At 39.7% G+C, this 26,983-nt stretch overlaps 1 protein-coding gene across 1 annotated transcript in view; it reads right to left on the reverse strand.

The window, feature by feature from the left end:
• The window catches only part of CDH23 (cadherin related 23), a 782,513-nt gene extending 756,089 nt beyond the window's left edge, over nt 1–26,424 (reverse strand). Inside the window, exon 1 of the mRNA XM_018553073.1 lies at nt 26,304–26,424. The gene's annotated coding sequence lies outside the window, so the exon portion shown is untranslated. The remainder of the gene's footprint in view (nt 1–26,303) is intronic.
• Nucleotides 26,425–26,983: the final 559 nt, after the last annotated feature.

Below are 26,983 nucleotides of genomic sequence, written 5' to 3' on the forward strand. Positions count from 1 at the left end.
AGTTATATCCTGTTGGGTACTATTAAGCCTTCATAAGCTTTGCAGAATGCTTTTTACCTGGTAATTCTGCACACTTCCTATGCCTGAGTAACTACGCTCACTTCTGCACTGTATCTATCTATGGAAGGTGCTATATTTGTCACAGAGTCTGGACTTAAAACATGTCTGCTTTTGTTTATCTCCATTACGTGGATGATGGGGAGATTGGGAGTTTACAAAAGATACTTTTTTTTTCTTTTTGTTCAACTCGCATGAAGTGACAAGGACCCAATTCTGATCAAAGGTCATTTTAGACTTGTTAAAAATGTTTTTAGCCTCCAAATTAATTAAAATGAATGAAGCCACCACATGTAAAGGCTGGTAAGTTGCAATATATTGCACATTTTAACTTGGGTTAGGTTATCCTTTGGTCATGGAAAGCTGTGAATGGGCCCAAAGGAAAGTGGGAAAACCCTCCATTGATGCACTACAGAGAAGCAGGAGCATCTGCCTTTGGATCAATGCTCATTAGCTGTTTTTAATGCCTTTAGAGAAGGTCTAATCTTATTTCGTAGCACCCACTGTTCAGCCACCAATTTTCAACCCAGCTCCTTCTACAAAAGCCGATTGAAAATGTTTATTTTGCTGAACTGAATGGTGCCAACAGGGACACTTACAACTCAACTTTTGGCTATGTCAGTAGGACTAGGCTTAAATTCGAGCAACGTATGGTCAACGTTTGGTAGTTCCTGTGGCCTAAGGACAGCTTTAAGGTCAAACCAAAACAAATTATTATTATCAGTGTTCCAAGGAAGGGGACATCTAGACATCTAGTCCAAAAGCCAATATGCAAAGTGATTTTAATTTTAGATACTGCCCAACTCATCGGTATGACTCTGTACACCAGACAAAGTTTGATTTTCTCATGTGCAGAACATTTAAAGTTAGTGTCTAAGGCAGAATAGTGGAAAAAATAAAAAGTTTAAGTATACAGAGCAAAAAGAACAGCGAATGTAGTGATGCATTCCCTACTCAGCACCAAGGTATCTGGAAACGGTTACAGTATTTTTGCAGTTAGGGATGATATATTGCTTCTAATCATCTCACTTTAGTAAGATGTTGCCTGTGACAAAACTAAAGACATAGCTCTATTACACTCCATGGATAACCTATGTAATTATCGCCACAGCTTGCTCTAGTAGGTCACGGCCTCTGTCCCTTTGGTGCCAATTATGGAAACATGGCTAGCGGTATCTCTTTCTCTTATTTATACAATCTCCTACACTTAAGGTCACATTGGTGCTTGCTTATTTAATAACACAATGCAAAGAACAATGATGTGCAGTAACCTTTAGCAGCCAATCAAATTTTAGCTGTGAAGTGCAGATATGTTCCTGGTTGTTTCTGGCAACTATATATTTTATGAGATGCAATGAATGAAGCATGTTATCTTTAATTAAATGGGGATAAGACGTGATCACAAGTGTTTTAAAATACATGTTTGAAAAGTAGCCTACAAGACAACTGAAAATCCTCTGGCTCTCTGGAAATCCACCAGAGAGTAACATGTAGGACTTATTCTGGCAGGCATATTCTGATGGTCTGGGAATTCAGGTTAAACCTGGAATTGCAGTGTAACTTGAAAACACATTCATTTGTAATGTAAACAACTATATGTTAGTTGTCTTAGTAAAATAACACCAGCTATGAGAGCTTCACTGTTTACTGGGGGCTGCTGGAAGCTCGATATATTACTACTGTCAGGGCTTCTTAGCCTTCCTCCTCCTGTTGGCTGTAGCATGGCTTGTTTGCAGATATTGCCTGACATGGTTTGTTACTCTTTGGTTCCCTCGTATGACCAAACCTGTAAACATCATTATTCTGCAACAACTAGCAAACTCCTGACTAATTCCTGTCTCAGAGTTATGATGCAACACCAGTTCCCTATTTAACCATCAGGTGGTCCAAGTAGTCTCTTCCCTTGCGTGTGTTCAGATCAGAAGTGCTCTGCTGTTGTTCCTGTTCTCTGTGCATGGCCCTGGCTTTGGCTGACTGATCTCCTGGTTCCTGACTCCGGCTATTGTTAGTTCATTCTGCTTTCACTGTTCCCTGACCTGGTCCGGCTGACTACCCACTTTGGCATCTGACTTGTGGCTTGGCATCAACAATGTCCTGGACTTACTTCATTGTTTTTTGCAATTTTTGTTTGTTATTTTCAATAAACTTTTTTTATTTTTAACTTGCACTTTAGTTTCTGTTTCTTTGGTTACCAAAAACCATTGTTCTTAGAAATCTCCTTTAAACTACATCCTATAGCAGTGTTTCTCAACCTTGGTCCTTAAGTACCCCTAAATTGCTAAGTTTTAGAGGATTTCCACAACTATGGTAGTTATTGTCAGTGTATGTGTATGGCCATATTTTAATTTTTAAGTGATTTTTTGACAAATATGGTGTGAGAACTTACCTCTGGGTGCCCTGCGTTCCTTGGATGCATCCCCCCAGCTGTCCATGGACGTTGGATGTCAGCCACGGGTCTCGTCTCAGCAGCCGCTGCTTGTGTCTCCTCTTCCCCGCAATCAAACTGCTCCTGCTCCTCCCTGCAGTTCTCTGGCTGTTGACACCTGCATGTACACATCCCTTAAAGAGACAGCACCAGTCACTGCACAGCCTAATGAAGACCAGCAGACAGGAAGCTACGCCTCCAGGGATGATGTCACTTCAGTGTTCAAAGGTATAAATTTGAACCAAACCGTCAGTGCTTGGTTATTGCAGTATTTCATAGTGTAGTACCTAGCTCACTTTGTCCTCCTGTTACTACTGTTATTCTGACCTTTGGCTTGTCTTTCTACCCTGAACCTTGCTGCCCGCCCTGACCTGTGCTACGTATATTGGATTGAGACTCAGCTTTTGCTTATGGTTACCTCGCCCAAGGACTCTACCTATGCTGACTACCACTATATAGGAGGCTGTACATAACAATTCAGTCTGCTTATTTAGAGGGGTCTTTTTGTATTGGCGAGTCTCCCTGCATCTGGGTTCCTGACACCAACACCTCCTGACATATGGGAAGCATTGGGTTTACGTTTGTAGCTTTCACAATATTTTATAAGGTGTACAGTTTAAAAGGAAAAAAGGAAAGCTGTGCCATGTTCATGAATTACCGCATCTGCAAATTATTTTTCTTAATGTTTTGTTGAGGAATGACAACTTTGCCCGTTTTATGCACTAGAATTATATTTTGGCTTAGCTGCTTTATGGGCAATATCAACTGCTTTAATGACAGTAAGATAAGCATCTTAAAACATAGAAATATATGATTTATAACCTCAGATCAGATGATTCACTCTTCTTGTGAGCTGGCTCATTTGATACTGTGCATGCACAACTTGTCTGCACTGTCGTGTATACAATAGAGTAGAATCATGCATGTGCAGTAAAGCAAGGCCCAATTAGGATATATTATCCAGATTATTTCAGCCAACTGTGACTATGATACATCATACTACATACAACTGTGTGATAATGTCTCCATATGCAAGCTTTGTAACATATTCCTTTTTCATTGTATCCAATAAAAAAATGATCCTAACACTTTGAATATGGTTATATGTTTCCTTTTACAGTACACTTCTGCTATAATGTAAGATTATGCATTGAAATGCAAATAGGCAATACAGCCCACAAGGCTGAAATTCCCCAATGCACAGATACAAAATGCCAGGTATTTAAATGTTAGTGCTAAAATGTTTATCAAAGCCACTAATCAGATTTGAGTTTTGTTGAAGCTTAAATCTAATTGGATATGGTACAAGTAGAGGAAATTTCACAGCACAGCGTTCAGGAGGCAGATCTATTGTCTCAAATTTGCCTCCTGATCACCGTTCAGGAGGCAGATCTATTTCCTCAAATATTGGAAGCTCTAAAAAGTCTGGCCACAGTGGATGTCAGAGAACTTAGATCAATAGAACACAAGAACAGGATCATTTTTTTTAAAGTTTTAAAAATCTGTTTTTCCTTCTAACACATTATTTGTCTATAAAAATATACCATTAGGCCTACTGTGCCCAATAGTAAATCCAGCCTTGACTATGGGTTATCTAAACAGATTTACAGTCCAGCAGTAAATTACTTTCTTCCTGGCTCTGTCTAATTGAAACATCAGAGGTGGCCATCCAATAAGGATCAACACTGCTCTAGTTCATTGGGGTTGATTTACCACTAAAGAAGTAGAGGTGATTCATTTATCAAAGTGCATGTTGACTTTAAAAAGTCACCTTAAATGCCCAAATTAAATGCAAAAATACTAGCAATAACTCTTTTTGTTTAATTCCCCTTGCACATGATTAGGAAACCGAAGTGAATACAACTTTGTCTTTGTTTACAAACATTCCCTTTGCAAAGTGAATATGCAAAGGGAATATACAGTGCCAACCCCACTAACTTACTATAGGAGTGAACAGTGCTTCGGAAAACAGCGGCCTTTTACGAGGAAGCAGAAAGAGCACAACCTATGAAAATGTCTACCTGTTGGCAGAATAAAAGACTACATAATATAAATCCTGTATAATAAGCAATATTTCATATTTATCTGACAAAAAAAAGAAAAAACATTTTTTAAATGTTATTTTGTTTAGCCCTGCCCATGATAAAAAAAGATAATACTTAAAAGACCAATGAATGCAGCTCTGCATGAATTAATATATAATTTAATGTTATGTAATGTGTTTTGTTTAAGCAGTATAAGTACATTAATTTGACCTGTCCTCAATTCCTTTACAAAAAACAAAAAGTACAGAAGCGCCACTACCAAAAAGTGACTTGGCAGAAACAAATGAGGGTGTCAGACTTACCAGGGAGTAGGTACTGGCGCGTTGTCAACGACAAAATGTGGATGGTTGCTCAGGGTGATCGGCACTTAAAGTAGTGTGTGGGCAGATGGGGGTGTGGAAGGGTTGGGGATGAGCGGGGTTCAGTAGGAGAGCCTGGGTCAGATGTTGAGTGTGGCAGGGATCCGAGATGGGGGTGTGGGGCGTGATGCAGAGAGTGGGAGGCACGGTGGGGACCTGGTTGGTGGATGTTTTAGCGATCTGTGAGAGGTGTGGACTGGGTCATTGGTAATGTAAAGCTGCTGATCTGGGAGGTGCAGGTCGCTGGGAGAGGACGGTGAATGTGTGCCTGAACAATACGTGCAGGAGGGGCGGGGCCTGTGATCCCGCTGACGAGCGGCTGATGCTGGCAGGTGGAGGGTGTCCGGGGGAAGCCGGTGGTAGGGTTGAGTGCCAGGAGGTAAATGCTGAGGTCGGGGTGAGTGGTTGTGAGAATGAGACTGACACCGCTCGAGGGCACGAGCAGGGAGCCCGGAACAGCGAGCGGTGTGTCTGTGGGGTGGAACGGGTAAGAGCGAGGCACGGAGGTATAAGGGGTGGAGAGTGACAATGTCACAGGCTGGCTACGCGTTTCGAAGATCGGGTCTTATTTCACAAACGTCGGACACCCCGGTCCGCAATACAAAGGAGCCGCACACCAAGGACTCTAACCCACACCCCTACACCCTCACCTCAGTGCTAGCGCTGCATCAGGGGACATTTCTCCCAATTTTTCTCAATTCCTTTACAGCATAGCCCAGACAGAGAGAAGCAGCGCAAGGAGCCAGTCATTTGTGCTGCAGTCCTTTTGTGCTAACAAAATATACCGATAGGGGGAGAGAGCAGAGAGACAGAAAGATATACTCATCAGTCTGCTGCTTCTCCTTTCACTGTTCAGTCACTAGCTGAGGGAAGGGACAAGACCTAGCTATGTTACATAACTACAGAGATAAAGGAGGTCTCTTGCCTTGCCAGGCATGGCTGTATTGTGCAGCCGGGCTGTGCTAACCTTAGGACTGGATGGACAAATACAAATCCTTTGGCAGGTGAATCCGCTTTCTATTATGCAGTTCATCTTTATTTAACTGCTTGCCTGGAGTTTGGCTTCAAGGCGCCCTGAGTTGACTTTGTTTTAGCACAGTCGCAGGGTTCCCTAAATAGTATTAGCATTTCACGGACTTATTCCACTTATTGCCTGAGACATCTTTATAAACTATAAACCCATTACAAGAAATCTAAACATTTCAATACTGAGCAGTCCGTTTGAGCAGCGATTTAAAAGTAAATAACAGACATGCCTAGCATGTTTTTCTCCCAAGCATTTCAGACAAAACAAATTTGACTAAGTAGCAGTGAAGTGGAATCCCATGCGGTGGGCTCGAATACATGGATATGTGGCTGTCAAGCTCATCAGGTGTATGAGTAATTTTTTACTCTGCAGGTAAGAAGAACAAGTGGAGGAGTTTGGAAAAGGGATTTGCTTTTCTTCCCTGCCGTCCTCTGCACTTGCTGAATTTAATCTAGCAGTCACCGCTTTGTAAAACAAATCCTGCTAATTAGCACTCTATCAATCTACCGGATGTACCTGTGAAGGAATAAATAGAAGAAAACGAGATTCAAGAGCAAGATGGGAATACAACAGATTTTGTTCTACAGCTCAATGCAAAAAAAGTACTATAGTATAAACACTATAGTATATTTTCAGTCAGATGCTTTGAAAAGAAAAAAAAAGATACACATCCTCCTAAAGAGGTACTTTATCTGATTGTCAACAAGAAAAGTAGGTCACCTTTAAAGTGACACTAAGCTCAGGAGTTAACCACTTGCTGTTTGGAGCAATTTTATACTATTTGCCCACACATGATAAAATAAAAAAATTTGGCTAGAAAAGAGCTTCAGACCCCCAAACAATGATATATTTTCTGAAAGCAGAGGCCCTATAGAATAAAAAAAATGCTAGTTGCAATGTTGCACGGTATTTGCACAAATGTATATCAAACCAGTATTTTTAGGATAAAATACGCTGAATTAAAATTTAGTGCACAGAAACAGAATATAATACCCATTTTTCTTGTAAAATATGAAAGATGGGGCCATGTCGGGTAAATAGATACCAAACATGTCAAGCTTCAAAATTGTGTTTGCCCGTGAAGCCGCAAAAAACGTAGTTACCGCAAATTTACCCTAGGGGGACACTTTAAACGCATTTACTGCTCATCAGTTTAGTGCTAACAGTGATTAATGGCTCTAGAATTATTGCTCTCACTCCAATGTTCGTGCCGATATTTAGCGCAATTTTTGTTTTTGCACGGAGGCGCACCAACGTCTGCTTGCTTATGTATGTGCATGCACGTGGGAGGCTGGGGACTTTAAACATTTTTTTCTTATATGTTACTTTCATTTCTTTGAACACTTTTTTTACACTAACCTTATTGCTATCACATAGGGGGATAACAAGCCCCTTATGTGATAGCAGATAGGGTGTGACAGGTCCTCTTTATGGAGATATCAGGTGTCTTTCAGACCCCTAATGTCACCTAGGGACCCCCAAAAAAGCTGAGGAAGCAGAGATCTGCTTCCCCAGCTTCTTCTCCTAGCTCTAAGAGCCGTAGAATCTAAACAGTGACACCGGAAGTGATGTCCCCCCGCACGGGGGGACATTGAAGCCCGGGGAAGCCGGCGGAAGGGGGAAAGGCACACAGCGCCGCACTGTACAAGCGATCCAATGGCTCTACAGCCGTTGGATTGCTTGTATATAAACAGCAGTCACCTGCTGTTTAAAATGATACCAAGAACATGGTTGCAGTAGAAGCTGTGTTCGTGGTATAACCACTTCAGGACCAGGACACTTTTTTACGGTGGGCGGTGGGTGTATGTAATACACTGCTCGGAGGAGAGATCAGCAGCTGGAAGCCACTGTATCTCTCTCCGATCTCTGCGGGGAGACCTGCCGCACCAGCCTGGGCCCTGCACGTGGAACAGTTTAGCTTGGGGAAGCCAGCGACAGTGGAGGGGGTGGGGGCAGCACATGCCGGCAATGAGTACAAACGATACGGTGGCTCTATAGACGCTGGATTGCTTGTGTATGAACAGCCATCGCCGGCTGTTAACAAGGACACCATGAACACAGCTGCAGCAGCGGTGTTCTTGTTTTAACCACTTCTGCTGGCCGCCGTACATAGTCGTATTGTGACCCGAAGTGGTTAGATCTCAAAAATGCAGGTAAGTATCCTAACTATTAACAAAAACGTATCTTATTTGTGTATCACTCGGCTTTAGATCCTTACATCATCTCTGAATTGGTGCTGACACTGTCCAGCCTTCTGTAGGGTGGCTACTTTTGTTCCCCATGGTCCCTGGGTGTGTTGTAAAGTAGCCACCTCTCCAACCTCGCACCCTTGATGGACTACAATCTAAATACAAATTAGTAAACTAAACGTGAGATTGTAGTCCAGCAAACAAGTGATCTTGGAGTGGTGGCTACTTTACAACACACACAGGGACCATGGGGTACAAAAGTAGCCACCCTCCAGAAGCAGTGTTAATTTATTCGACAAAAGCTATGATGAAAATACATTGCAATTTTCTCTACTGGAGATTTAGCTGACAAAACTAAACTAAAACTAAAAGAATTCAGACAACTAAAATACACATTTTAGTGTGTCACATTTTAGTCATCTGAATTTTTTTAATTTTAGTCTAAATCTCCAGTAGAGAGAATTGTAATGTATTTGCATCATAGTTGTACTCCTATTAAACTTAGTTTTTATTTAGTTTTCATCGGTGAAAACATGCAGATGACAAAAACTATGACAAAACATTGTAGTCGACTAAATTAACACTGTACAGAAGGAAGGACAGTGTCAGCGCCAATTCAGAGATGATTTGAGGATCTACAGCAGAGTAATACACAAATAAGATACTTGTTAATGGTTGGCGTATTTGAATACATTTTATGATATAACTCCTGAGTTTAACAACATATTTAAAGTGACCCTAAATGGCAATTTTAAAACACATACTTACTGTTTACTCCAGGCTTTTGTTTCCTTACATACCCTATTGTTTGTTTATTCAGAGCTCTTATGATAGTGACCATTTGCAGTAAGGGCAGAGGACTTTCTCTGCCTTTAAAACTAGAATTCTTTGCTGCCTCCCATGATGACGTTCAGTATATGGAATGCGAGTAAGAGGCATAAACAGATGTATGAATTATTTCAGGAAATCTTGCAGGATTTTGTTAATTCATATATAGTTCTGTATTTGCCTCTTTGCACATGTGACATTACACATAATCTGTGTGAAAACAAAATGCTTTTTCCCATCATGATCCCGTAAGATCTCACATTTTACAAATGGAAGTGGTGACGTACCCTTCCCAGGGGCAGCTGTGAGTCCCTGGCTGCGTCACCAATGCCTACTGAAAACCAGGAAGTGAGATAAAAAAGATGATGTAAGCTTTTATTTTTAATATAACTTTAGGATGTTTAGGGATCAGCTTGCAGAGTTGCATTCACCAGGACTTTTTGTGTTTTAGCGGAAAGGTTTGCTTTAAAACACCAATGTGTTGCTTTCTCTTTATATGAATAAACAGCATCTTGATTTTATTTCTGCTTGCATCAACTAGTTTAGTGATCCCCCAGATTGGCATCTGGAGTCAGGTCATAATTTCTACAAACCGTTACAATTCAATGGTTTCTTATTGTTGACCAAGCTGCTGCTCACTTTCTTTAAGCAGGGTGGCTGGTGTTGTATCTGCCACCCCCCTTGTAGTTCTCTTCAGACTGTAGGCAGAATGTAGTTGGTGGGGCCTGCTTAGGGTTGCCACCTTTTCTTCTAGGGAAACACGAACACTCTAGCGACACGCGAACATTTTTTTGGCAGAAGGAGTCGTGGCTTATTCATATATAAATAGTGCTGCTCATTCATATGTAATTGTCACAATCACAGTTGAGACTATTTTCAGTGGGGGGCAGCCCAGTAGGCCGTATCTTAATTTTGGCTGCCCCTGTCTGCCTCACATCTTGTATCCGGGTTTCGGCTGCCACCCAGACGCAGCATTCAAAACCCGGACTGTCCGGTTGAATCCTGGACAGGTGGCAACCCTAGGCCTGCTGGGTCCCTCCCACAGCTCTTCTCTCTGTACAAGCTATGTGCAGCATAGTAAATGTCACTGCTACATTTATATTGTAATATCTGGGTTGGCACAGGTGTTTTGTGCTCACAAAGTGGATTTATATCCTTTGTGGCAATTGGGGCAATATATTTCAATGAAAGTTTTTGTGCCTGGAGGTTAGCTTTAAAGTAAATCTTTCATGAGAAAAATACGAGGGGTGCCTTCCAAACGCACCAGTTACCTGGCTACTATGCCATTTCTCATTCCTTTCTTCTCCAGGCTAGTAGATAAACAGCTGCTGGAGACTGTGCTCTCCCTTGCGATCATGTACTGCATAGGAAAGTCAGGGAAGCTGAGCTGAGAGAGTTGGAGCAGTTTGGAAACATGATGATTGTAAGGGCTTGGGCAAAATTTAAAAAAAATACCTTGCTGAGCAATCTATATTTCATTGACCCGGATTCATTACTAAAAAAAAGTTTGAGTGTTTGATACTACTTTAAGCCTTTACCATTCTTTCTAAAACTTAAAACACAAAGTTTCAGCCTGGCCTCTTTCCTATTGAATGGGGACGTACTCCAAACACTTCACATTTAACAACACCCCAATCACCCCTGTTATTGTGTGTGGGGGGTCCTAGTTTTAATCATTAATCCACTATCCAATATGCAGAATAACAAGGTACCGTGAATAGGAAAATATTGTCTAACAATGACTTTAATGCACACAGGAAAGAAAAGTAAAGAAAAAACTGCTATTACTGTGTCAGCGTGTTACTTACTGCATGCTAAATGAGTATGTTTAGTTGCAGATCCGGCTGTGATTACTTCACACATACAAATAAATATTTATTAATCTGAAATGTCAGGGAAAAACAAAGCAAGAAAGAGCAGCATTACAGAGCAGCACGGAAATTAGCAGTTCTCCTGATTTACCTCCTTTTTAAAGACCACTTTCTTTAAGATTTAAAGGCATCTCTGTTGTAGACAAAAAAGAAACAATTCAATAACAATGGAATAGTCAGAAAAATGAAATTAAGACTGCTGAATACAAGTCAGCACTACAATTGGCCGCACTAGGACACAATTACTGCATCGGTCAGATAGAAGGGACATCCATAGAAAACCTTGTGCCAAGCAGATGTGTGTGCACTGGTCAGACAAGCAGATGGTCGGCAACAATTAGATGCCTGTGTATTGCTGGACGTAACAATGGCCCGCAATGGCACACACTAGAAAAGTGGGAGAAAGTACTAAAGGAAACATGTCCCAAACATTATACTCACACAGCCTTTGCTGACCTTCTCAAAAAGTTCACTGCCTTGCTTTTAGGTCAATTCTAGGACTTTAATATCCACTGAGTTGCTTTGCTGGTATAAGTATATAGAACAACAGTTATTTACCAGTTTCCCCTGGGCCAATAAATCAAAATGAATGGTCAGAGGATAAACATGACAGCCAGGCAATGGTAAATCAGCATACATATTCCTTCTATAACAGTCTTCCTTTAAAGCCCATCTCTGGGTAAGAAAAATAAAAAAACTCCCCTTGTAGTTGGGCCACCCCTGTATTGCAAAGTTTAATTGTTCATCTATGTCTAGGGGTATTGTGCAAAAGACCTGATCCCCGCTCCCCCGGAAGTCAGCGCGCTCACCTCATCTCCCCTATGCTCCGGTGTCGTCATGTAATGCAAGGCTATGGACAATGCATTTTACATGAGATTGTCAGCGGGCCCCTGCCTGTAAAGGACTTTACATCATACCCTAGAAAAAAGTGAGCATGGGAAGCCCCACTGCAAGGGGAGTTTTTCCAGAGAGAAAGGCCAGCAATACCAAAAGGCCAGCAATACCAAACATTTCCATTAAGTTACCAATATATATTTTTTCAATATATCACAAAAAATAATCAATTATTTTACAAAAAGTCCAGAATAGTTTCCTAATTGTTTAAATATGGATGTTTTCTTCCATATTTATGCAATCGTATTCTCACTAGCAAATGGTATAATGGATAGTGAGAGAGATTTTCCTGCAATCTGTAAAATATTCTTCCATTTTGGAATAGTCGTTACATTGTGCACTGTGAATTTAACTAAGCATCAGCCAATAATTCTAATCTCAATAGTATTACAAACTTGGTTGCTGTTTCCAGGATAGATAAGACATTAGTTACCTAGAAGGTCTTTGTAGGAGGCTGCAAGAGGTACCCATCCTTGAAACAGTCACTGTGCCTATGATACCAATGTGATTATAATTCTTTATGATAGCTGGGGGAGCATGACTGCTTGTAATTAGTTCTCAGTGCCTAAATAGTCCATGCCAAAAATCTTCTGTGAATCTGAAACAAATACATCACATGGAAATTCTAGTCTAGCCTAATTAAGCCATGGCTAGTGACACATCAAGTCCATCACTCACCTCAATCAAACTGTTATTTTAAAAACCCGTAGCTTTGTAAAGTTTAGTGTACTTCAACTTCACTCTTCAATGTTCAGCCTGCTTGGAGACTTTATGCTTGTTAAAGTATGACCACTTTATAGCAATGAAAGCATGCAAGGGAGTAGCAAGACCTGACAGTGAAGATTTAGAAGTAAAGGCTTTGCAGTGTTGAGTGAGCAGCATAGTGAAGACTGGGGAGGGGGGGGGCATAGAAGAGCAGGTAAGTGTGAGACTTGTCAGATGGAATGAGATCACCCTTAAGTATTTTATAAATAAACATTTATTGCAGAATAGAGTATTGTATTCCTCTTCTTCCAAACATGAACAGCACAGTGTACAATCTTGGCATAGAAAAGACAAAAAGTACAGAAGCGCACTACCAAGTGGTGACTGAGCAAGGAAAGGTAAAGGAATAATGGAAAAAAGACTTACCAGGGTGTGGGTACTAGCGCGTTATCAAGAATTTTAGGAGCCGCACACCAAGTACTGCAACCGATATTTCTCTGCCCTCACCCCAGGGGCAGCGCTGCATTAGAGGACATTCCTCCCAATTTTTTCGTTGTACAATCTTGGCATGCCTTGGGTGCCAGGATGAATTAAAACATATTTCAACCCCAAAATTATAAATATTGCAAGTTTACAGGTTCTTAGATTATAGGGCTGCATTCATTTTTTTATCAGGCTTTCTCCCTTTATTTTCACCTCGGAATCTTACTTCCTGTCCTCGAGTGGCTATGCTCACTGCTCCACTGTATCTATGGAGGCAGCCATGGTTGTCACCCAGACTGGACTACAAATGTGTCCATCTTTTTTATCACCATCTCTCCATTGGTAAGATGGGAGAGATTAGTAGCTTACAGAAGAAAGATAACATTGTTTTGTTTGCAATTAAGTTTACAAGAAACTACAAGGATCTGGCAAGATCAACATGTATTTTCTGTACTTGCTGAAATGTTCTTAGCTGGCTGCCGGCTTTACACTGGAAGCAATTCTAGTGGCTCAGCTCCTGCCAGATCACTTCCACGAGCCAATAAAGTACCAATATAGTTTGCCCGGGGCTCCGCTACTCCTCCTGTGGGCCCGGGACTGGCATGTCGGGTCCCGCTGTCCTCTCTGCTGTATGGGACAGGGAGCGATAAGGATTACATCACTTCAGGTCTCATATCTGTCATTGCTCGGCTGCTGAAGCTGATCAATAAGCTACTGAAGTGAAATCTGCACTTCAATAGGTTATTTAGAGTGGAAAGGTGATACTAGGGGTCTTTTGGACCCCTATGGTCACCCTAAAGAGTATGTGCCACTGCTAATATGCTTTCACATAGTGATAAGAATTAAAGTAAAGATAAAAAACAGTTTAAAAAATAAATCAATATTTTTTCAAAGTTCCCCATGATAATCGCGCTACGCATGTTGAGTATTGCCGTGCATGCCAGAGTGATAGCAATCATTCTAGGGTCAATATTTATGCATATCTCTAAACTGATGACCTGTAGGGGCTTTTAATTCATCGTCACTTTTTTGGGGTATTGAATTTTGTCGCCATTTTATGGATGCACACATTTTTAACCTGGGCGTTTACTCATCATAACCTCATCTTTTATACATTTTATTTGTAAAAATGTTTTTTATTGTAGTTTGGGGCACTAAAATTTACTTAAATGCATTTTTCACTAAATGTTTGGGTTTTCCTTGAAGTTAGCATAAGCAGATTTGGGAATGATGACAAGAAGAAGCAGACACTGAAGTTCTCAAAAGCTTCAGGACACAGTGATCTCCTGAAGGCAAGTTGGCGCATAAAATACCAAGAAACAAGCATGGTAACCAGGGCCAAAAAATAGGCACGGGCATTTTAAACTGATCATCTCAATCATGTGACCTTTGAAGGCCCGCCCCCTCGCAATATGGGGCGAGGCTAAACACAAAAGGACAATTGAGGGGTGGGGCCAGTGGCTTATAAGTACAGGAGGGGTACAGCCAAAACACAAATCTAGCAACAGCCAACATGCAAACCTTGCAACAAAATAGGAAGCATGCTACAGAGAAGTCTTGTGATGTCCTCAGCAGATCTCCACCTCCCCAGAATCGTTGCCAGTGCCTAGGACTGCAGAAATAATCTAAAAATGTACAATGATTACTTGTTTCCTACCTCTGTCCATCTCTGGCTAAAGAAGACAGCAGGGTGCAGGGAGTGTTTAAGGCCCGGTTCACACCTGAGCGTTTTGTAGCGCGTTCCTACGCTCTGAAAAACGCTCAAACACTGAAATCCCATTATTTCCTATGGGTATGGTTCACACCTGGGCGTTTTACAGGCCGTAGGAACGCGCTACAAAACGCCCTACGCCCAAAGAAGTGCAAGAGCTCCTTTGGAGCGTATTTGCCGCGCGTATCCATTGGGATACAGCCAGGTAGCCCTTGGAAACGCGCGTTTGTCACACTTTTTTTACCACGAATCGTGGTAAAAACGTGTGACAAACACGCATATTCGATACACCTAGGTGTGAAGCCAGCCTTAAAGAGTCAGGCTGCTCTTTATAGTAAGGTAAACATATTTCCTTGCTCATGTTTGCTGGATGGCATGGTGCAAAACTAGTCCTGGATATAATGCAGCTCATATGCTGCCATCAATAGCGCCATATAGTGATGGTTCAGGGTGTGCAAATTCAGTTTTGCCTAGGCTAGCATGAATACAGGTCAGCGCCAATAGAGGGACTATTTTTGCTAATGTTTTTCCCCCTAGTGTTATTCAGAATGATAAGCAGAACTGTAAGCTATAATGCTTACATTTTCCTTAAAAAAAAAAAACCAAATAGCAAGGAAGAGTATCAAAAATATCTTACCGCCTGGTACACTGTATTCATATTCAATATAGATACATTATTTTCCGATAAGCCCAAGCAATGTTTACATATGCATTCATGATGGTTATAAAAAAAAAAAAAAGAAGGTAATTCATTGTGTATTTATATTTAGCGGCACTTGAACAATGCTACATTTTCCTGCATAGAAAAAAAGCATAGCTATCTGGTGTAATTACTGACCCTATAGTGAATAGAAACCAATTCTTTCCCAATCAAAACAGCAGCAATTGCATGCAATAATCTGCTGGTAGCAAACTGTATTTCTCAAAATGTTCTTAAAAAAGGTCAACAAATAAACACAATAAATAGACAGGAATTATTGCACAATCATTCAGCCTTTTGTGTCTAGTGTCAAAATAATGTTATCTGTGGGTGTAGGTGAATGTTATGCAATTATCAGCACACTGAAAAACTAAACCTGTAAGTGTTGTATTCAAGTATTCCGAAGGGGGCAAGAAAACAACTTGTGTTCAAGCAAAAAGCTCACCAATGTAACTGTAATTTCCAGACCTGATTTTACCATTATCGCTGGATAAAATGACAAAACTTGCACATTAAATATTAACATAGTAGGTGGAACGTCATACCTACTGCAATAACATCTCATATCAAAAACATATCAAAAACTATTTTCTCAAATAAACCAGTGTAGATTAGAAAGCTTGTACACATGCATTTCCTTATCCAGAAAGATGTGCCCCAAACACATGTAGGATTTTCACACATTTTGAAGCACCATGCATCATAACCTACATGAAGAATGACTGAAAAGGTTGCACTGCCCTACTTAAAACAACTGTCCCTTGCAAAAAAAAACAATTCTGGCAAAAGTCTGCTACAGAAGACTGGTCATAATTTCCTCTCTACTTTGCTCTGTTGGAGAACTACAACCTCCAGCACATTCTGGATGTGCTCCCCTCTTTCCGCTGAGGTTTCTTCCAGTAGCCCGGGGCCCCTACATTACTACTGTGTCCTGTAGCTGGATTAACCACAGCATGTGGCCGGGATACTGCCATCCAACAATCCTGCAAGTGTCAGACATGAAGATTTTTTGCCAGAAGCTCTAAGCTCTTCAGTTGAGTAAAGTGAGGACTTTCCACCCACCAGAGAGATAGGTATGAAGAATCTAACCCAGCCCAGGGTTAAGTTGGCCATACACCTTTTTTTCTTCAGCCTTCAGGCTGAATGAAAAACATCGAGCATATTCCTCCATCAACATTAGAATTGATCATGGAATCCCCGTTTCTTTTGCATTCGGACAACGGCTGCCGACTAAGGATGGGCTCGGGCGTGTCCGCAGCTCCACGTGCCAAGCCCGCCAGGAAGCTGAAAGCTGGCAGCGCCAATCACAGGTACTGAGACATTTTCCCGGTCCGCAGCTGCAGAGATTGGGAAATGTCTCAGTGCCTGAGCCCATCCTTACTGCTGACCACTGTCAGATTACCCAAACAGAGCCAGCAGATCATTGGCTCATTCGAAGATTTCCCAATCAGTCCTTCGATCAAGGGATACCACCCTAAAGGGTGCCGACAGCGGGATCCACTGTGCAAATTTTGTCCGCTTCCTCAAGAACCAGCTGGAATTCACACAGTGTATGGGCAGCTTTAGATGTCTTCACACTTGCATGCTGTGGGCTTTCTTCTGGGCTCCATGGTAGAGATTGCAGGTCCATCTGATCATTGCTGATAACATACTGTGATTGTTTACTGCAGCATATGCATGAGTAATAAAGGTAAGTCTATTGGATTGGTCTGTTTTAAGTGGTTTATTAAAGCGGCTTCATACTATGAAGCTATGGCTATGCTGAATAGCTATGGCTATGCTAAGGCTATGCTGAATGCAATTTTTTTATTACAGGACTTTTTATCACTTGACTTGAATTTTACTTGCTGGATTTTATTATTATTTATGGAGAATCATTTATAGAGACACATATGGACTTTATATGTTTTGTTATATTTCCCAAGCACTTTGGGTAAGTGCTGCCTTTGAATGCATTTGCCTTTATAACTTATCAATTTTGTCATCTTTGGGTTAGCGGCTACATTTGACAGCTCGATCCTTCAGATTACACTGGGAGATCCACACTCTCCCTGTGTGACCAAAGGAAATCCATTCCACTGTCAGTGTGACAGCTGCCTGTTTTGTTTTAGAAGCTCTGTGTGCTTCTGATAAACACAGCACAGCGCCCGATTATCACAGAGCTCTGATGATTACACAGGGAGAGCTGCATTCTCCCTTGGTAATCTGCATGGCTAAGCTATAGGTTTGACAGCTTGGGCTCTGCTCTGCATTCATTTATGCATGAAAGCCACTATTGTAGCTTCCATCCATTAATTACTGTATTTCTTTGTAAATTGCTGGTGCTATGTACATGCCTGTAGTAGTAATAATAATATTTATGTAAAAAAGAAGTAAATATTTTAGTCCCTTATTAACCCTTAGTGTACTCTTAATAGTTTTAATTACTCCTTCATTCCCCTCTTCCCTTAGTATTTTCTTTTGATTTTTTTTTTTTTTTTTAACAATTTGTATGTGAACTTTTTAAGTGCCAGATGAAAAAAAAATGTTTTGTACCAGAAACATGGAACATGTTTCATGATAAATCACAAAATAAAATGTGTAGTTAGTCCTAATTATGTTGTTTTAACCTTAAAATTTCAATATTACATTTTATTAGACCCTTATTCATTTTATTATCTCTTCCATTCCCTCCTTTTTTTTTACCATTTCAATTCATGTTAGTTTTATAACGCACTAATAGTTCAGGGGCTGGGGGGAGGCACTTTGGCATTCTTGCCATGTGTGCCAGAGGACTTTGTCTAAGTACTGTTTGAACATAACTACATAATTATATAATACAGTTTTATTTTTCAACTTCTAGAAAATTTTAATAAAAAAAAAAAACACCCCAGGTATATGAGCATTTTATAGTTTGTTTCCAACATTTGTACAGTGTTATGGTCTACATGTTTTTGTGTCTGAAAAAAATGTTGTGGTGAAGTGATAACTTATTCATAATAATCACTATTTTAACAGGTAAAATATCAAACAGACATTGATACTTGTATGATAAATCTACAAGGTTTCTGCTCCACAATAGCAATAGTAGTTTAAAATACATTATGCAGTGTTTTTCTTTTAACTTATCAATGTATTAAGCTGTGACCATATAATATTAAAGCGAAACTAAACTTTGGCTTCTTCTAGCAGTCACTGGACCCACTGATCTTGTACCGGCTCAAAAGAGGGTGTACAGGCAGGTAGAGAGAAGACGTTCTGTTACTATGTTTTTAAACGTTAACTGTATGTTTACTTTAGCTATACTAGAGCTTCAGAAAGGTTAGTGTAAAAGTCCTCAGTCAAAGCTTAAAAGTTTGTGCATATACAAATTTAGATAAACGAATAGCTTTTCCTCGCCCATTCACATAATGTGATAATATCTTCAGATTATTTTTTACAGCAGTAAACCCATTGGGATCCACAATCAGACAGATGTGTTGCACACCTCTAAACTTGGGCTGTGTATAAATGCTAATAAGGAAAGGGATTACACTTATAATAGAATGATGTTAGCCGCCATTTCTTATTTCCTTCTGATAATGCTAGATGACCAGCTGTGTCTGGCTTCAATACTTCTGAATCACAGACCCAGAACAAGAATGCAGCAAATAAACGCTGTCAGTAATATTTGCTCTATCACAGTATCTGTTAAATTCAAAATAATTGAACCATCAGGAATAGGCACCACACCCCTGTATACAAAAAAAAATTGAGAAAAGCGGGGCTTTTGAAGTGTCTACTCTATCAAAGTATCAAAGCCATGTATCAGAGCCAAAGCATAGGTGTGACAGGTTTCAGAATACAAAATCTAACATACTACACTGAATAGGAATTCAAAATCCCTGTTTTAAATAGAACGTTATCTAGATGTGTGCTAAGGCACACAGAAGTGTACAGAGGGCGAACACATACGTATGTGGCCAATTCACAAAGATTATCACACTCATTACTCTTAGTATGTGACTAGCTTTTAACTGGCTATGAGGTTCTCTGAAGCTTCTGTTTAGAAGAGCAGAAATAGAAAGATTTTAGGTGAAGATAAAGTACCAATTCATGAGAAACAGAGGTTTTCACTAGTTACACCTGTATTGTATGTATACGAAGGTCATGATTCCACACTTAGGTGGTGTTGATGTTTGAGGAGTTGAATATTTTGACTAGTACAAATATCCCTAAGAAAAAAGAAGTAATACAGTTAAATAGCTTTGGCTCTTATGTGGGCTGAATGTGATTACAACCCCAGGTACCTCATATATTTTTTATAGACTAATATAAAATATAACAATATATACACTAATGGGGTTTATACAGTATAAGGCATTTACACAACTATATGTTACTGTTAAAAAGATCATTTATTGACACTACTTATTTATTTTGTTACTAAATGTTGGATTTGAAATTGTGGTTTCAATAAATGATCTTTTTAACAGTAACATATAGCTGTGTAAATGCCTTATATAAACCCCATTAAACATAACACAGATGCATCTAAGTAAAAGGAACTATGCACCTATGCTATATAGTCATTTGAATGTCCGACGATAAATTTGAGGAAAAATTCCATCTCTACAGACTTCTATTCCTGATGGTGTTAATGTAAAAAAAGATCATAAGCATGGCAAAACAAGAGCAATCTATCTTAGTCCACCTAGATGTCCATTTTACTGGATGACAGACTATTACACATAACCATTTGACAACTTCCATTTACATTTAAGAATGCTGATGACAGTAAAAAAGGAATGAAAAGGTCTGCTTGAATCCTTATGGCCTTTAAATAAATTGTCAACTCTATGCAACGTTCCATCCTGGAGCCGGAGATGTATAGTTTTGTATAGATTTTTAAAGGGGGTTAGAACCCCTGTCCGGCATGTATTGCTGTCTGTGATGGGGAGAAAAAGAAAATGTAAAATTTGGAGTTGTCTCCAGAACAGGAATCGAGAGTAATTCTTCCAATGGGGACACTTATTCCGGTTGCCATTTAGAGGGTTTGCAGTGTGTTCTTCTCACTTTCTGTTGTGTTTACAATATGTGAAGTGAATGGGACACAGATAGCTAAAAAACTGACAGGGGTTTTAACTAGTTCTAACTGAAGAAAAAATGGTTTTGGCTTTACATTTTGTATACTTTAAATTTTCCGCTACATAGCTTCAGTCTTGTAAAGCAAATATGTTGCGCTCGGTCTATGTGAACCAGCTGCACACTAAAGTGTTAATAAACGAATCTGTGTAAAAATGACAACACTCCGTGTGAAAAAATTGATTCAAGTGGATTATTTACATATGACTAAAGGTTCAACACACAAACATAATAAGAATAATAAAAATCAACACTGGAATCTTGTCTGCATCAATGTGATCTTGTTTCATGTATTTCATTTATTTTAAGCACTGTAGATGTACAATATGCAATACATGTATTTTAAAAATCAAACAAAGGTATCTTCAGGAAATAGAATGATTTTTGTAGATTAGGGTAATGTATTGATTAATACCATAACTACAAATCAAAGGACCCCACAGCAAAATGTGATGGGGCCCCTGGTCACTCTCTCTGTAGCAGCTGGCACTGAATTTTACATAAAGTATGCCTACATCAAGGATAGTCATTATAGTCGGAACAATACTAGGGAACAGTGCTGTGGAAACATCACAACATGTTGTACTATGGCAAAGTGATTCATGCTCTTGCACACAATTACTCTATAACCCAAACACAATGTTATATGTTCTTTAATCTGTTCTGTAGATCTACAAACATCAACTGTCTTATGAGGCTTTAGCTGGGGAGAAAGTGGGATTTGTGACATTAGGCATACAGTGTTACTTTTAATCTGTACCAGAAGTTCAGAGGACAATAAACCTACACTGCTAAGAAAAGCTAAGCAATTGCTTCTTACTACATCCTGCAGTCTGACTTTAGTCATTTTATATTAGAAACTTAATAGTTTAGTTTTCAGCTAAACTTCAGTTTTGACAGCCTCCCTCATGAGAGACCCTTCCTACCCCAGGCCCCAGAGCAACTGCATGGATTGCTATAGCTACTGTTATGCCACTGTATGCAATTCAGTACTATATGTATCACTTTATGATAATGTTAACTGCGGCATGTTTTCTCTTTTCAATACATTCAAACATTCATAACATCGATTGACACAATAGCATCCTACACCACAGAGACAAGGACATGCATTCTGAAAAGGGGAATGCAAACTTTACCTTGTATTGAAATGTATTCTATTTGGGTAAATCATTGGTATATTTAAAACAAACAATGATACGTTTTATCTACCAAGCTTGACTCCTAGAAATTTTGACATATTTGCTCTACCTATAAAATAGAGTGCACAGCTAAAACAAACAACATTACATTTGAAAGACTAGCACTTGTGCCCAGTAAATTCCTACCATTTGTAACCTTTTAATGTTCAGCAACAACCTACAGCTCACGCAGAGGATGTAGATAAATGCTAAGTGAAAAGTGACAGCTAAGAACTTGTGTCTCTTTCCATACAACGGACAATTTGGGATTATCAGATCAGAGAGACAATACATGTAAATATACTACTCCTATGGATGGGTGGGCCCATTAAAAATCAGTATAGGAGACAGTTCAATGTAGAACCAGCGGCACCTCTTAAAGAGACATTAACTCAGGAGTTAGATCTTAAAAATACATTCAAGTACCTTAACTATTAACACAAATGTATATTTTTTGTGTATCACTCAGTTCCCTTAAGGAGTCAAAGAACAGCATCTCAGTGCTTCTACTGACAAAAGTCTTAAAATATTTGTGTTTTGTGTTATCGACTGTCATGTGCAAATTACAGAATATGATGCAGGCATAGCAGAGCTTGTGAGTTTAATCGTTGTAATGGTGTTGGACCTTGATGCTTTGTTTTAACTCCAATACAAAATCACCAACGATAATTATGCTGGACCCATATATGTTGGGTTGTGTAGCCAGCACAGCTGTAGTCTCATTTTTACACAGCATTAACTAGTAACACAAATGTTCCTTATTTGTGTATCACTCAGCTGTAAATTCTCAAATCATCTCTGAATTGGTGCCGACACTGTCCTTCCTTCTGGAGGGTGACTACTTTTGTTCCTCCTGGCCCCTGTGTGTCTTGTAAAGTAGCCACCACTCCAACCTCACTCCCATGATGGACTATAATCTCATGTTAAGTTTACTAATTTGTTTTGAGATTGTAGTCCATCACGGGAGTGAGCTTGGAGTGGTGGCTACTTTACAACACACACAGGGACCATGCGGAGAAGAAGGAAGGACAGTGTCAGCATGAATTCAAAGGTGATTTGAGGATCTACAGCTGAGTGATACACAAATAAGATACATTTTTATTAATGGTTAAGGTACTTCAATGCATGTTTAGGATTTAATTCCTAAGTTTAGTGTCACTTTAAGCTTTCCATAGGGGACTTTTTCACAACTGTTACATAAACTAGTATGCTAAGTTTGCATGGGAGGTTTGTGGAGGAGAATGTCCACAGATCCCTGGCAGTGGCTTTATCCTATAACAACTTTATGAAAAAATACAGCACAGTCGATAATTAACTCTCTCTCAAAACAAAAACAAAAAGGTATCAAAATACTGCTAACCAAAGTCAGAATGGTCCTCACCCAACCTGACTGAAACCAGCGACAATCAACCTAGGTCTATGTGCGGCTTGAGGTGAACTAGCTCTTGGTGCAGTTTCCTATATGTTTGTTTTGGTCAAGTATCAAACTTGCAGTTCCCTAAAGATCATAAAGGCTATGTGACAATATATAAACAGACTGTAAGTGGCTAACAAAGGAAACCGGTCTCTGACCTTTGGGTAACATCTTTACAATCCAACTCCCTATTCAGGATTGATGAATGAAACAAAGGCAAATGAAGAAGGAAATGCCAGGTTTTTTTAGGCTTTATGAGGTGAAAGAAGTAGAAATCAATACAGTAAAATTCTGAACTGTGATACATCACAGACAGAAAGATATTCCTTCCCTAACTGGTAATTAAAAGTTTAAGAGATACCTGCAGATTGTGACTGACAGCTGTGAATCTCTAACCGGTAATTGTTCTTCACAAAACTGTAAAAAACCACTAGATGTAACGAACACCTTTTTTATTTGCACATACCCATTTCGCATGCAGAAAAACATATGGAGCACTGCTGTAAATGAGGAGAGAATGTTGGGCTGGGGAAACAAGTAAAACATTTATAAAGTCCCAAGGTAGATTTATAGCTGAATTCTGAAAGGGATAAGTAATGGGCAGGCTAAAAAAACAAATATGTATACATACTAAAATGACACTTAACTCCGGAGTTAAACCTTAAAAATGCATTCAAGTACCCTATTAACAATAATGTATCTTATTTGTTCATCACTCAGCTGTAGATCCTCAAATCATCTCTGAATTAGTGCCGACACTGTCCTTCCTTCTGGAGGGTGGCTACTTTTGTTCCCCATGGCCCCTGTGTGTGTTGTAAAGTAGCCACCACTCCAAGCTCACTCTTGTGATGGGCTAAAATCTAAAAAAAAATTGGTCAACTAAAAACATGAGACTGTAGTCCATCATGGGAGCGAGCTTGGAGCGCTGGCTACTTTACAACACACACAGGTACCATGGAGAACAAAAGTAGTCACTCTCCAGAAGGAAGGACAGTGTCAGCACCAATTCAGAGATGATTTGAGGCTCTACTGCCGAGTAATACACAAATAAGATACATTTTTGTTAATAGTTAAGGCACTTGAATGCATTAAGGTTTAACTCCTGAGTTTAGTGTCACCCTAAGTGTGTCAACAACAGATACGAGAGTGCTGTGAAAATGTCACACAACTATAGGCAGTTTATGAAACATATTAAAGGACATTAAGGTGAACATATCATAATAAGGATAGTGTCCATTACTCAGAAGTATATTAAATGGAGTATCCGTTACTCAGATGTATAAATCATTTACAAGGTAAGTAACAAATTGTTCTTACATCTTAACAATCTAAAAGTGTTTCTTATTTCTGCACTTCGGAGTAATGCGTTGCCTTGGGCACCTCTCAATTTCATTTTTACTATGCTCCACTATGCAAAATCAAATGTTTACAAAGCTAGCTCTGTGTATTGTTATCTCAAGTCCTAAATGTTCCAATTGACTGTAGTGCCTTCCAGATATATTGAAATGTAATCCAAGTAGACTTTATGTTTTAAAATGAATTTTCCCATTCCGTTCAGTTTTCTCATCACACTTTTGTTACTGTAAAAATTCAAACTGTTTTTCTGAGTTTACTTTAAAAGGCAAAACATATCCCTTGAAGCCAAATATCCCAACATGTACCACTGTTTCAGAACAGCTAGTGAAGCAAATCACGCAGGCTATAACATCCCTCCAATGTCAACTGCAAAATCATACACAGGCTACAAGCTTGAAAAATTTCAAGGTGTGTTTAGCCACATTCAACATGGCTTTTCAGAGGTAGTGTCCACCGATATTCTACAACTTTACCTATTTGTGCTGTTGAAGAAGGAGACTATTCAATTTGCACACGTCACAGGTAGCATAAACTTTCCACAGAATACATAATACAATTAGACATTCTTGTTTATTAATTATTGCGTTAATTAAAGATATCTAACCACCCATCATGAAAGAAACAAGTGGAAGGCCACAGCAGCCAGTAATGGCAACAGTTACAAAAGATAAATTAGCTGCTAAATAACAATTTACGCTTCATAAAAAACTGTGAATGCTATACAGTCTGACATTTGTGTTGACACGGTGTTAAACTCTTGAGACAAAATGGAGAGAGAGAGAGAGACAAAAAGGAGAGAGAGAGAGAGAGAGAGAGACAAAAAGGAGAGAGAGAGAGAGAGAGAGAGAGAAGTATTACAAAACAGGAAATAATATACCATTACCAGCCACCACCAAATGTAATTCAGCTACTTCCAAACTTTGGAACTACAAGCAAGACTGCCACAGCCAAATGTCACTACTATCTGATATTCCACCAGGCTGCTGACCTGGTAGTAGAGACTGAGCCTGGTCGTTGATAATGAAGGGGTTACAAAGATAATTTTTAAAGCAGCAGTGTGAATTATACCATATTCTGGAGGCAAATGTTCATGTGTGGGATGTCTATATGAATCCAAAGCATTCTGTTACTACACTATGATTCACTGGGACTGCTCCAACAGCATCAGATGAATGACAATGAGTTGCCTTTGCGTGTTTAGCTGTTGGACAGGAATAAAGCCAACATATGAATATCACACCTACGGCCGTTTAGTACGCAGGCAATGATCTTTACGTCTCTGTGAAGAGCTACATGACAATTACACATACACATTCGTATTTGCTGTGTAAATACGCAGATATTCCCTATGCATTATGGCCAAAGTCCCCTGTATAATTTTGGTTTATACAGAACGAAATAAAAACCAGACTTAGACATTGTAGGTAAATTAATATTCAATACAATTGGCAAAATATTAGATATATAAAGCATGAAAAAATAAAAAGTCATAATTATATTAACCATCTTCTCATTTTCAGATAAGAATTATAAATACTTCCAAAGTATTTCATTTCATCAGGTGAACAAGATAGACGTATGAGATGCCTTTTTTTTGTTTCAATGACTAAGACCTCTAAGACCAAAAATTATTTGAAATTATCACATATGCCGAAAACTCGTCAGCAGCTGGTACTGGCAGCACATGGCTTCAATGCCCACTAATGGGGCAATGTGAAACATCTATACATAATCATTCTGTGCAAAACTACAAATGCACATAACATGCACTGGATTTTAACAAAGTTTGCACCGAAAAAAGGATTAATCTCATGTTGAAAAAAGGTGAAGCCAGGTTCATGAGAGGGTGAAATGGGTACCACAAGAGTACAGGTAGATGAGATGGAGGAGATGGGTCTTGGATTTGAAAATGTAACAATCAGAAGTTATTATGCTAGGAATAAATGTCTCTATACCTTAAGGTGTCAAGGAAGCAGTTGCACAGTAATTTGGAGCAGGATCTGCCTTGCTGGGTCCCGATGGATGCTCCAGGGTTGAAATCCTTGCCTTATATTCCCCTCCGTTGGTTATTAATTCCTTCCACAATACAGCACAACTTCGGGAATGCCACAGGAATCCTTCATTCCCCCCTCAGTCCAGCTGATGCTGCTGCAAGCTCCCCCTCTTCTCCCTCCCACCCTGTCTTCCTTTTACCCCTAAGAAAACATTCACATTCACTCTGCCCTGGCTGCTCTGGGTGCAGGATGGAGTCTCATCAGCGTCTGCAAAGTGTCAGCACACAACTTTCTAGTATTCAGCCAGTGTGTGCTTCTTCTTCTTCTTCCCAGTTCTCACAATACCAGCACAGATCTTCACCTTCTCAGCTTTCCAAAGCCTTGGCACACTACAGGAGCAGACGCTGCAGATCACTTTAAACAGCAACCAGTTCCTATTGCCATGTCATGAATATTTCAGCGAGTTAAACTACCCTCAGCTGATGTCATGCTAGTTGCTGCTTTGGTGACTCTACAAATCCCCCCACAGATCAGATGTGACAAGGAGAGACCCAGGTGCAGGCTTCCACTGAGCAGTCTGCGTGTCATGTCACCCCCCTCCCTTACAGCCCATTGATCACAAGGCTCTTATTGTGATCGCC

Source organism: Nanorana parkeri, unplaced genomic scaffold (genome assembly GCF_000935625.1).
Source record: "Nanorana parkeri isolate BGI_ZX_2015 unplaced genomic scaffold, ASM93562v1 scaffold108, whole genome shotgun sequence".
Classification (NCBI taxonomy): Eukaryota; Metazoa; Chordata; class Amphibia; order Anura; family Dicroglossidae; genus Nanorana; species Nanorana parkeri.